This window comes from Penicillium paradoxum, assembly GCF_028828445.1.
Source record: "Penicillium paradoxum strain IBT 22861 chromosome Unknown utg000003l_segment0_segment0, whole genome shotgun sequence".
Taxonomy (NCBI): domain Eukaryota; kingdom Fungi; phylum Ascomycota; class Eurotiomycetes; order Eurotiales; family Aspergillaceae; genus Penicillium; species Penicillium paradoxum.
In genome coordinates, this window is record NW_026643181.1 from 745427 (window position 1) to 757570 (window position 12144).

The window sequence follows — 12144 nt, forward strand, 5'->3', positions numbered from 1 at the left end:
CTTCTTCCTCAGATTGAACGTTTCTCGGTGATCCAAAGATATGCTGAATAGTTGCGAATGCCTGCAGGGCCTAGTCCTCCATATTTCTGCCAAAGGACGGCGAACTACTGGATATTCTATGAGATATAAGCCTAAACAAATCTCTGGAAAGCCCTTGATTCTCAGCTATCCAGTTGAGTGTGCTCCTGTCCAGAGACACCCATATTGAAGAACACCAAAGATGAGCAAATATCTCGAACATCCGCGTTCGTAATATTGTTTCAACTGACTTGACTCAGGCTACGAAGCATACAGATTGGAGAGGAGAACGCTCGAAGGCAGTGTAATCTCTGGTACACGGGCCGATTCAGCAGCAGTATCTTACAACTTACCAAATTCCGTACAGAGAAAAAGGGTGTAGACCAAGGTCCATAGAGCCAAATCAGCGAGGTATAGGTATGTGTATTTCCAATGTGTCACTATCTGCTATATATATCCTCATCATGCCTATCTAACAAAAACCCTAATACGCAAAAGTTGGGTCGGACAGTAGTGAGGACATGGGTCCCCACTACACTATAGTTACATGCCCTTCGACAAATGTGACGATTCGATGGCCTTAGCTTTATATATGCTGATAACAATCTCGTTGTCATGCTTTCGGTAAATATATGATGGAGTGAGTCTCACCCTGGAATTTATATTGTCGCGGACATACACATATGCCCTCTGAGAGGTCACGCTAAGCTTCGTGATAACAGAATAATGACCAGGAAACCCATTCACAATGCAAAACCACGGACCTCAACACTGGCCATGATGTTATGGCGGAGATTCTGCACTGGGCTTCGGACAATCCTCAAAGGAGACCCAAGTCCTTCAAGTCCTTCAAGTCGTCTGGACATGTCTGTGATACTAGCCTGGGTAACCGAGACGCTTCTGGGGTTGTTCCTTTTTCCCGATACAAAGCCTCCCCATAACCTTCTCCATGCTTTTGCAAGTCCAACAGATTATGAGCGCCATGTGTTCGGAGAAGTCAGCTTCCAATTCGGGTCCTCTGGCCACGGAAATACAAGAGAGGCCACAGCGTGACCTGGAAGTCAAAGCTAGGGTTCTGATTGCGACCCCGTAATTGTGGACCTATCACACCCTTCACAATGATATCAACTTGCAAACTACATTACAGAAGAGAAATGTCGTCCATATAACGAACACCTTGCGCTCGAGGGTGGAAGCAATTACAGAGAGAAAAGGGGAAAAGGGGAGTATATTCCTTTTTGTCTTGTTTGCACTGCCAGGTGTCGGAGCATGAGATCGGCATACCGGAAGTTTAGTTTATCCTGTCCACGCAGTATTTTTGATATTAGTCAGATAGTCATATTTCCTGCTAGAATAGTGGATACAGAAATACAGAGATTTCAACTCCCTTGATTGGACCCCTACTATACTGAATACCACGTCAGTTGACAGTTATGAGCCCGGTTCGCACGAAATAAGGCCGCTATTCACAAGATATAGCGCCTATCAGCACCTGAAAACCTCTAAAAGCTGCATAGTAGCCCGCTGAGGCTATATAGCACCTAACCCCAACAATGGAAGTATTAATAATTCTCTCCGCCACAAAGGGCGAAAAACTGAAGGACTCGCCCTAATGGCGTACCTGGTTCGCCCGGGTAAAGCTATATGCGATATAAAAATAAGTTTGGAAGCACTGTGACCTAGATACCCCCCCCGATGGAGAGACCGATTAGGAAAGAAGAGCCTATTAGGCCGGAATACCCCTACGGAGGGACCGAATTAGACAAAAGAGATTAGAGAGATGAAATGGATATCTTTAAAGTGGACTAATCGAAATGGGATAGGGAGATAAAAGGGCTTTCTGATGTGAATGACCACATTTATGCCTTCTTAGACCTAATCTACTATACCGCTATTACCGACTATTAGACCCCGTATGAGTGTTACGACCCTCTGCTAGGAGAGTGCCTTACAGGCTGGATCCCGCCTGGTCCTATGACCCAGAACCCGTGACCCAGCAGGGGTAGCATGACCCCCCGCCAGAGACCGTACTAGGGAGACTGAGTCCTACTAGGTCAGGTGACCTAGTCCCGTGACCCGCTAAAGGTTATCTATATAGAGACTACTAGGGGAACTTAGCTCTTTAGCGATTAGTTTACGAATATACTAGCACCCTACTATTCCTTCACTCTAGTTCTACATTACCTACTAGGACCCGCTAGTACGCCGGTCCTAATATTCTAATCGCTAAATCTTAATTAAACTAGACCGTTAGAATACGTAATATTAACGACTCGACGTACGAGCGACCGCCTAAGGGGAACCTTAGCCCCGATCGCGGAAACGAACGACGTCCTAGGACCCCTATAACCCCTACTAGAAGAGGTAGAGATATAGGGAGTCGACGATAACCCTTAGGGAGGAAACCTACCGGATCTAATAACCCCGACTAAGATAGATAAGGAGGTAGAACTCTAAGAGTTAGAGACCTTTAAAAGACGTCTAGCTCTAGTAAAGGAGAAAAATAGGATCCGCGCGGAGTTATAGGACGAAGAAGAAAACGTAGTAATCCTATAGGCGAGAATATAAGGATCTAGAATCTATCGGGGTTTACTAGGTAGTATTACTAGCTAAACTACCTACTAACTACCCGATACTACCTATATAAACTCGATTATATCGTAAGGAAGTACCGAAGGCTACCTATCCTATTAGAAGAAAGTGAGGGAACTATATATACCTTATAATATAATAACGTTTAGAGTCGAGAGTTTAGGCGAATATAATCTCTTTAAGTTAAACTAAGAAGTCTTCTAGAATAAATACCTTAACTAGTTTGCTAATAATATATATAAGATAGACTAAATAACTAAGTTCCTAACGCCGAAGGTTAATATAACGTAGATAGAATACTATAAGAATAATCTAAGTATAATATTTACTTAGTTAGTCTTTAAAATATAGGCGCTCGCTTAAGTTACTAACCCTATCGAGATATAACGAGAAGCTAAATATAACTAATAGTAGATAACGTAAGCTAAGTACTAGGATATATACTAATATACCTTAAAGCTTACCGGACTCTATAACCGCCTAAAAGATATACCGATTAGATAGATAAAGATCGACTATTTAGAGATAGATATCGTTAAGGAGGTATAAGATAAAGTAAGAAGGTTTATAGCCCCCGCTATAGATTAATAGGATAACTAAGTAGCTTTCTATAACTAAATTAAGAAAGTAATACTAAATAGGATATTATACCTTAGGGAGGCTAAGAAGATAACACTAAGAAATACTATAGACTTATAAGGATCTAGTAGAAGACCCTTTAAGGGAAATAGCGCTTTCCCTATATAGTAAGCTATAACTACTACGGAGGGTAGAAAAGCTATTATAGGGTCTAAATAAGACTAAAGCGGAGATAGTAAATTCTATAATTTCTATAATAAGCTAGGCTACTATATAAAGGACTACCGTAGGAAAGCTATAGTAAACACTATAGCTATAGAAAGGTTAAAAAAATAGATAATCCTATACTATAGACTCCTATAGTATTAGAAATAGTTCTCTTTAGAGAATATAAAGGAGTATACTAAGTACTCGTCTATAATATACTAATATTAAACGTTAAGATTAGAGCCCTAACGAGGGTAGCTAAGACGCTAATAGATAGTAGCGTAATCTAGAGCTTCGTAAGCTAAAAATAAATAAAAGAGAACCTAAAAGAGATATATATAATAAGTACCCGCCTAATAGAAGCTATAAATAGGCGTAAGATCCCTTTATATAGAAGCCGAGAAATATAGTTTAGCCTAATAGACCGGAATAGAACCTATAGAGTTATTAAAATAACCTATAAAGCTATAAATATAACGATCTATAATATAATCCTAGAAATAGATTAGCTTAGATTAGTAAATCCGGATATTAACTAAATAACTAATAAGTAAATATATAAGAATATAGCTTCGCTAGAGGTTAAAACCCTCCTACTAGAAGACTTTAAGGAAGAAGTAAGACTATAAGGTATATTTAGAGAACTATACCTAGATATCGATAAGGTTACTAGGGAGTTTATAGTAATATTAGGGGTAATATAAAGTTCGGATAGGACCTCCTATCTAGTATAACCTTTAACTAAACTCCCGCTAGAATACTAAGATCTAACTATTATAGTAAGTAAAGAAAGTACTATAGCCCTTCTAACCTATATAAAGTATAATTATATAATTAAGCTAATACTAAATAAGATACCCCCTTAGAGGCTAGTATATATACTATCCGCTAAGAAGTTAGAAGTCCTCCGCTAGTATATCGAGGAGAACCTCGAAAAAGGTTAGATCCGATACTTAAAGAGTTAATTAGGTATACCTATCCTCTTTATATTAAAGAAAGATAGTAAGCTTAGACTCTATATAGACTATAGAGGGTTAAATACGATCACTATTAAGAACCGCTACCCTCTATTACTAATTAATAAGTCTCTAGTAAGATTATTAAAAGCCTAAATCTATACTAAACTAGATCTATAAGATACCTACTATAGGATCTATATAAAATAGGGAGATAAGTAGAAAATAACGTTTAGATACCGCTATAGATATTTCGAATATATAGTAATACCGTTTAGACTCGCTAACGCTCTTATTACTTTTTAGGCGTACGTTAATAGAGCCTTAGTAGGATTTAATAATATTTACCTAGTAGTATATCTTAATAATATATTAATCTTTTTAAAGGATAAAGGGACCTATATATATTACGTCTAAGAAGTACTAGAATACCTAATTAAGTAGAGATTATTTATTAAATCTAGTAAGTATATATTCTATATAGAAAGGGTTAACTTCTTAGACTTTATCGTCTCCTATTATAGAGTTACTATAGACCCTACCCGAGTAGAGATAATAAGCTAGTAGCTAAAGCCGACCTATATCTTTAACGTATAGTAGTTTATAGGCTTCGCTAACTTCTACTAACGTTTTATTAAGAAATAGTCGATAATTAGCGCCCCTCTTAATAATCTAATTAAGGGGCTAGATATATAAAAGAAGAGAAGAAATAAGCGCTAAGAAGGGTTTATCTTTATAGAAGAAGCGCGAGAAGCTTTTAAAAGGACTAAGACCGCTTTCTAGACTATACCGATACTCGTATACTTCGACGCTACGTTAAAAACTATAATAGAAACGGACGCGTTAGGAGCCGCTATCTACGTAATTATATTATAACTCCGTAAAGATAGATACTAGTACCCTATCGTCTTCTACTCCCGGAAGATATTAGTAGTAGAAAGAAATTACTAGGTTAGCGACTAGGAAATACTAATAATCTTTATAGGGTTTAAGGAATAGCGCTACTTTCTTAAAGGAAATAAGTACTTAATCGTAGTAATAATAGACTATACTAATCTTATCTAGTTTATAACGACTAAGGAGCTTACGAGATATTAAGTACGCTAGGTAGAATACTTTATAGGTTTTAACTTCGTTATTATATTCCGCTTAGGGAAAACGAACCCTATAGATACTTCTAGTAGATAACCTAATTATATAGTAGATAAGCTACTAGACGCTATAAGTTATAATATCTTTATATAGAGACTCGGGGAGACTATCGATAAAGGCGTTATCTACTAAAGGGATCTATAGGATACGATATACCTAGGCGCTATAATAATAATAATATACGTAAAAATCCCTATTAAGCCCGCGATAAATAAACTACTAAGTTAAAAGAAGGTATACGAAGTAGCGAAAGGAGAAACTATATATACCTACGAACCGCTAGAAACTATAGTAGAACTTATACTTAAGATATAGGTAAAGAATAAGTTCTATAGGAATACGCTTAAAAAGGTATAGGAAACCGGCGATTTCGAATAACCCCCGAAGATATAGTAAAGCGTAAGAAGCTAGGATAGACTATTAAGATATAATAACTATATCTATATTCCCGAAGGCGAACCCGTAATCTACTAGGAAATTATAAAGATCTACTATAACGATCTATAAGTAGGCTATTATATAAGGAAAAGGACGCTATAGGCTATTAGACGTAAATACTAATAGAAAAGCCTTATTAAAGATATATAGGACTACGTCCTTATATACTAGGTATATTAGTCTAATACTATTAAACGCTATAAGCTATATAGACTACTTAAACTACTATTAGTACTAAAGAGACTAGGCTAATAGATAAGCGTAGACTTTATTATAGGCCTACTACCCTTAAAATAAGAGGGGAAGGCCTACGATATAATTATAATCGTAGTCGATCTATTCTTAAAATATTCTCTCTATATTTCCTATACTAAAGACGTAGACTCGCTAAAACTCGTAACCTTATTTTATAAAAAGGTTATACCCCTATAGAGAATACTAGAAAACCTTATTAGTAATAGAGATACTATCTTTATATTAAAATTTTAGAGCTATTTCTACTACCTCCTCGCTATAAGATATAGACTATTAATAGCCTATTACCTATAAACTAATAGGTAGATAGAAAGATAAAACTAGAGTATTAAATATTACCTATATAATATAGTAAACTAATACTAAGATAACTAAATAAGATAGATCCCCCTTATATAGATTATCTATAATACTACTACCTATAGCGTACTAAAAATATCCCTAGCTAAAGTACTACTAGGATTCTAATTAGAACTAAGAATATTAGTACTAGATAGGAAGATAGAAACCTATAATAACGCCGAAAACCGCGTAAAGGAAATACTAAAGATACGAGAAATACTAAGAAAGCGCCTAGAAGAGTCGAAAACTATAATAAAGCGAGCTTATAATAGGAAATATATAGAGAAGTCTTTTATAATTAGATAATAAGTTATACTAAGAAATAAGTATATTAACTTAGGACGACTATATAAAAAGCTAAATAACCGCTATATAGGACCCTTCGCGATAGTAGGTATAATAAGATAATAAGTATACTAACTAATCCTTACGCCGAGATACCGTAAGATCTATCCTATATAATATACTTTAATACTAAAGCTATACTATAAAGACCCGCTAAAAGCTTAAAAGCGGCCCGATCCTATATTAGTAAATAACTAACCTAAATAGGAGATCGAGGAGATCCTTACTAATAACCGTAAAGGCGCCGAATACCTTATTAAATAAAGAGGATATAGGTATAAGGAAAATACTTAGGAGCCGAGAGAAAACGTAGAAGATATACTAGTATTTAAAAGCTACTATAATAAGAAGAAAGAATAGCTAGAGCGTATAATATACTAAGGAAGATCTATAAAAAAGAAGTTAATATAACCTAAGATCTACTACTAGATATATTCTAGGAAGATTAGAGGGACCGGAGTAGGCTTAAGAACGCCGAACCTAATAGCTAACTACTAAATAGACCCCTAGAAAATAACTAGCTATACTAATATATACTATAGATAGGTTAGGAGAGGATCTAGAATACTAGTAAAGATAAAGAGCGGATAAAAAATATCCTAAAGAGACTATAGATATATAATAAAGATACGTAGGAGTTTATCGCTAAAAAATAGGATAAAAAGTAATATAGCTAACACTCTCTAAAGATATAACGTAATAACTACTTATACTAGATAAGTAACCCCTAAAATACGCCTATATCCTTACCGCTATATACGTAATTTAGCCTAAGGAGGCGCCTGAAGCTAACCTATAACCCGACTTATTAATAAAACCTACGTTAAAGGGGGCGGAGGGGGTAGAGGAGGTAGAGAGAGTATAGCGCGAGGAGGACTAAAAGGCGTAACTATACCTATATAGATATCTCGAGTTAAAGTATTCCGCGTATCTCGAAACCCCTATATAATCGTAAGGAACGATATATTCTACGCGGGGGTAGTATAGGGCGCTAAGATATAAGTATTAGCTTAGGCGTCGAGCCTAGAATCGACCTAAGGAACGTTAATAACCGCTAATATAAGCGGAGGTCCGCACTTACTATTATATAAAACTACCGTTTCCTCGTATAATAGTTATACTAGGGAGTATTAACGTTAATCCCGCTAGACGGAGGGATATATATATACCCTAGGTTATATCTAAGATAGTCTATATAACGTTAATACTACGCACTTATAGAGTTAGTAAGGGAGATAACGGCCGGAGGGGCGTAATTATTAATAGAGGTATACGTCGCACTTACGACCGGAGGAAAGGGAGCTACTATAATAAGTCGAAATAACCTATAGTAAGAAAAGCGAGACGACGAAAAGCTATAAGAAGAAAAGCGAAAGGATAAGGAAGTATAGAAAGAAGAAAGCTATAACTCGAAGAGAGATAAGTGAAAAATATATAAAGAACTTAGATTATACGCGACGAAGAGCGATAACGCTTAAAGCTCCGAGTCTATCTATATCTTCTACTATAAAGATAAATTACCCTCTTTTAGATAGCTAGATATATATACTATTTTCGAACCCTCCCTATCTCGACTATAAGAGACCCTCGACCCCTAACCCTTAGCTACGAGGACGTAGCTCTTTAAGGAGGGGGAAAATATTACGACCCTCTACTAGGAGAGTGCTTTATAGGCTAGATCCCGCCTAGTCCTATGACCTAGAACCCGTAACCTAGTAGGGGTAGTATAACCCCCCGCTAGAGACCGCACTAGGGAGACTAAGTCCTACTAGGTTAGGTGACCTAGTCCCGTGACCCGCTAAAGGTTATCTATATAGAGACTACTAGGGGAACTTAGCTCTTTAGCGATTAGTTTACGAATATACTAGTACCCTGCTATTCCTTCACTCTAGTTCTATATTACCTACTAGGACCCGCTAGTACGCCGGTCCTAATAATAGAGTTATTTTTAACGATAAAGAAAAGGAGTCTACTAAAATATAAGTATTATACTAGACTTATTAGCTAGGTCGTGCACTAAGGTAGATATTAAGACGCGTAGTTAGATATACTTTTAGACGATTTAGAAGAGTGCACTTTAATCTTATTTAGCTACCGCTAGTAGAGAATAAGTACCGCTAGATCTCTTATTTTTACCTAGAAGGTCTTAGGTTTTATTAGCTAATAACCTATAAAATAAAGCCTAAGTGTTAGCTAGCGATCAATCGTTTTATAGAACTAGTAAGAAACTAATAGGATCTACTAATTAAAGCCTTCTAATATGATAATAAGTCCTTAGCTAGAAAACCTACGGAATATAGCCTCACTTCTAATAGTATCCTTATATATTATAACCCCCTAGGGCACTCCGAAATAAATAGTTATACCGAAAGATCCGGTAGTATAATTATTACCCGTATATATATACTCGTGCTTAAAGGAAAGCTCCTAAAAGATCTATAGTTAGAGGCCGCTAACGCTACGGTATAGTTACTAAATCGTACGCCGACGTATATTACTACCGAAAACCGCTAGGTTATACTATAGGAGGAGGTGCGGAAGGAGTTCGTACTATAGGCGCCGAGGATTAACCTATTAAATATCAAACTATATAGAAGTTTAGTATACTATAGGATCGATAAATAGGTCTAGTCTAATAAAATAAACCTACGAGCTAAGATCGGATTCTTAGTTAGCTATATAGTATTAAATATCTAGAAAATCTAGTTCCTATATAATAGGAAAGTGAAGCCTATTAGGGATATAGTATTTAATAAAACTCGTAAATATACCCCTAATTATAATAGATATTAGCTTATTCTAATACTAATATAGTAAGAACCTTAGGAAATTATTATAGAAGAGTTCACCTAGGTGCTTAATCGCGTGATAGCTAGTTAAGAGACTAGCGAAATAGAGGAGAGAGATTATCGAGATCTATAAGAAACTTAGTCTAATAATCTATAAGAAACTTAGCACTATAATTATTAAGGATCTTAGTAAGGATCTTAGTAAGGATCTTAGTAAGGATCTTAGTAAGAAAACTAGTAGAATATATAGTAGAACTCTCCGTAGAGGGAGATAGCTAGTGAAGTTAGTTAGCGAGATACTACCCTACTTTAGGGGGTAGACTAGTAAGTGGTCCTACCCTCCCTAAAAACTACGATTATATAGTAAATACCTAAGATCTATAAGCCCCGAGCTCCGCTAGGCGTATTTCCGGATAAACCCCTTCCTCCGCTCCCTATCACGCCGCCGTAAGATCCCTATACTACCCCTAGTTAGGGGGTGGATATACTAGGGGATCTAGAGGATCTAGTTAGCGACTAGGCTTAGAATAATAAAGCTATTCCTACTATAGAAGATAAGCTAGAAAATAAGCTAGAAAGATAACTATAGGCGGAACTTCTCGCCCTAAGTAGATAAATTATAGGAGATATTAATACTAGTAATATTATTAGTAGAAAGCGAAGGCGTTAAACTAGGTAAGATAAAGACTATATCTATATAATAATTATAGAAGCTATAGACGAAAAGGAAGATCCTCCTACACTACTATATACTTTCGCTATAGGTCTATATACTAAGAAGCCTAAAATTAGACGTTATTAAGATAATCTCCCCCTAGTCCTAAAATACTATAAAGATATTATAAACTATCTATTTTAGGAAGGTTTTCTCGTAGTAATAAGAAAGGAGATTAACTCTCTAATAGAAAAGGAAACCTATAAGATTATAGAGAGACTAAAGGATAGAGGTAAGCAAATACTACCTCTTATATAGGTATTTACCTATAAATACGATTAGGATAGTTATCTAGTTAAATTTAAAGCTTATATATATATACGGGGAGATCTAGAGACTATTTCGTATAAAGAAAAGAGAGCTACTATACTAATAGTAAGGACTATAAGAATAATCTTTACCTTTATTACCGTATTTAATCTCGATCTAAGATAGCGGGATACTATTACTACCTTTTTAAATAGTACGTTAGAAAAAGAGGTCTATACCTAGATACCTAATAGGTTTAGACTACCCGGTAAATACTAGAAACTCCGCCGCGTACTATATAGTCTACGGATCTTACTTAGACTTTAGTAGTAGGAAGTAGCTAGTATATTTCGTAAGCTAGGTCTATAATAAGCCCTAGAAGACCCCTATATCTTTATCGGAAATAGACTAATAGTCTTCTTTTATATAGACAATATCTTAATTACTTATTATAAAGATATATAAAGAAAGGCTATAAAACTAGAGCGAGATCTAGAAGTATACTAGGAATTAATAGATTATAGAGAGATAGTATAGTTTCTTAATATCCGTATTATTAGAGATAGGTAGTAAAAGAAGCTATAGCTTTATTAAGATAGCTATATAGTAAATATTACTATACGATATAATCTTATAGATAGACTAGCGGTATATACCCTAATACCTATCGAAGAGCTAACTCTATATTAGGATATAGCTATAGCCTAAGAGATCCTATTATACTAAAAGAAGGTAGGATCTACTAGATATACTACTACGATTATAAGACTAGATACTATAAAATCGACTACTTATCTAGTATAATACTTAATAAACCTAGGCCCCTAGTACTATTAGGTAGCTAATAGAGTTATTACCTACCTTAATTCTACCCGCTATCTCGCTATTAAATATAGCGTAGAATTAGGTATAGAAAGGGACTCCGTATAATTCGCTAGTAATACTTTATATAGGGATTATCCCGATAGAAAGAGCTCCGCTAGCTATATCTACTAAGTGTACGGCGGACTAGTCGACTAGAAAGCTAGTAAGTAGCCTATAGTCACTACCTCTACCACTAAAGCTAAGCTCCTCGGTCTCTTAGAGACTATAAAATAGCTATAATAGTAGCGTAGACTTCTTAATACCCTTAGTTTTGTCCCTTCCCATTAACTAAGCATTAATTGCGATAATTAGCGTACTATTAGTCTTCTGACTAGCGAGGACACGGCGTTCGAGACGAAATTGCGATATATTAATATTTATCGGCACTAGCTTAGATAGGAAGTTAGGGAAGGAAGAATCAAGGTGAAATGGGTGCCGATAGCTAGTATAGCTGCAGACGGACTCACAAAGTTACTCACTAGGCAAAAGCATGAAGCTTTCCTCAAAATGTTGAGGATGACCGACATAAGCTATCTGATAGCAGGGGTCGTCTGATCAGCAAGGGAAGAGAAATAGCATGCCGACTGAGCGTAGGAAGCAGCTAGACCATACTGGCCTAGCTGAGGGGGTGTGTCGGAGCATG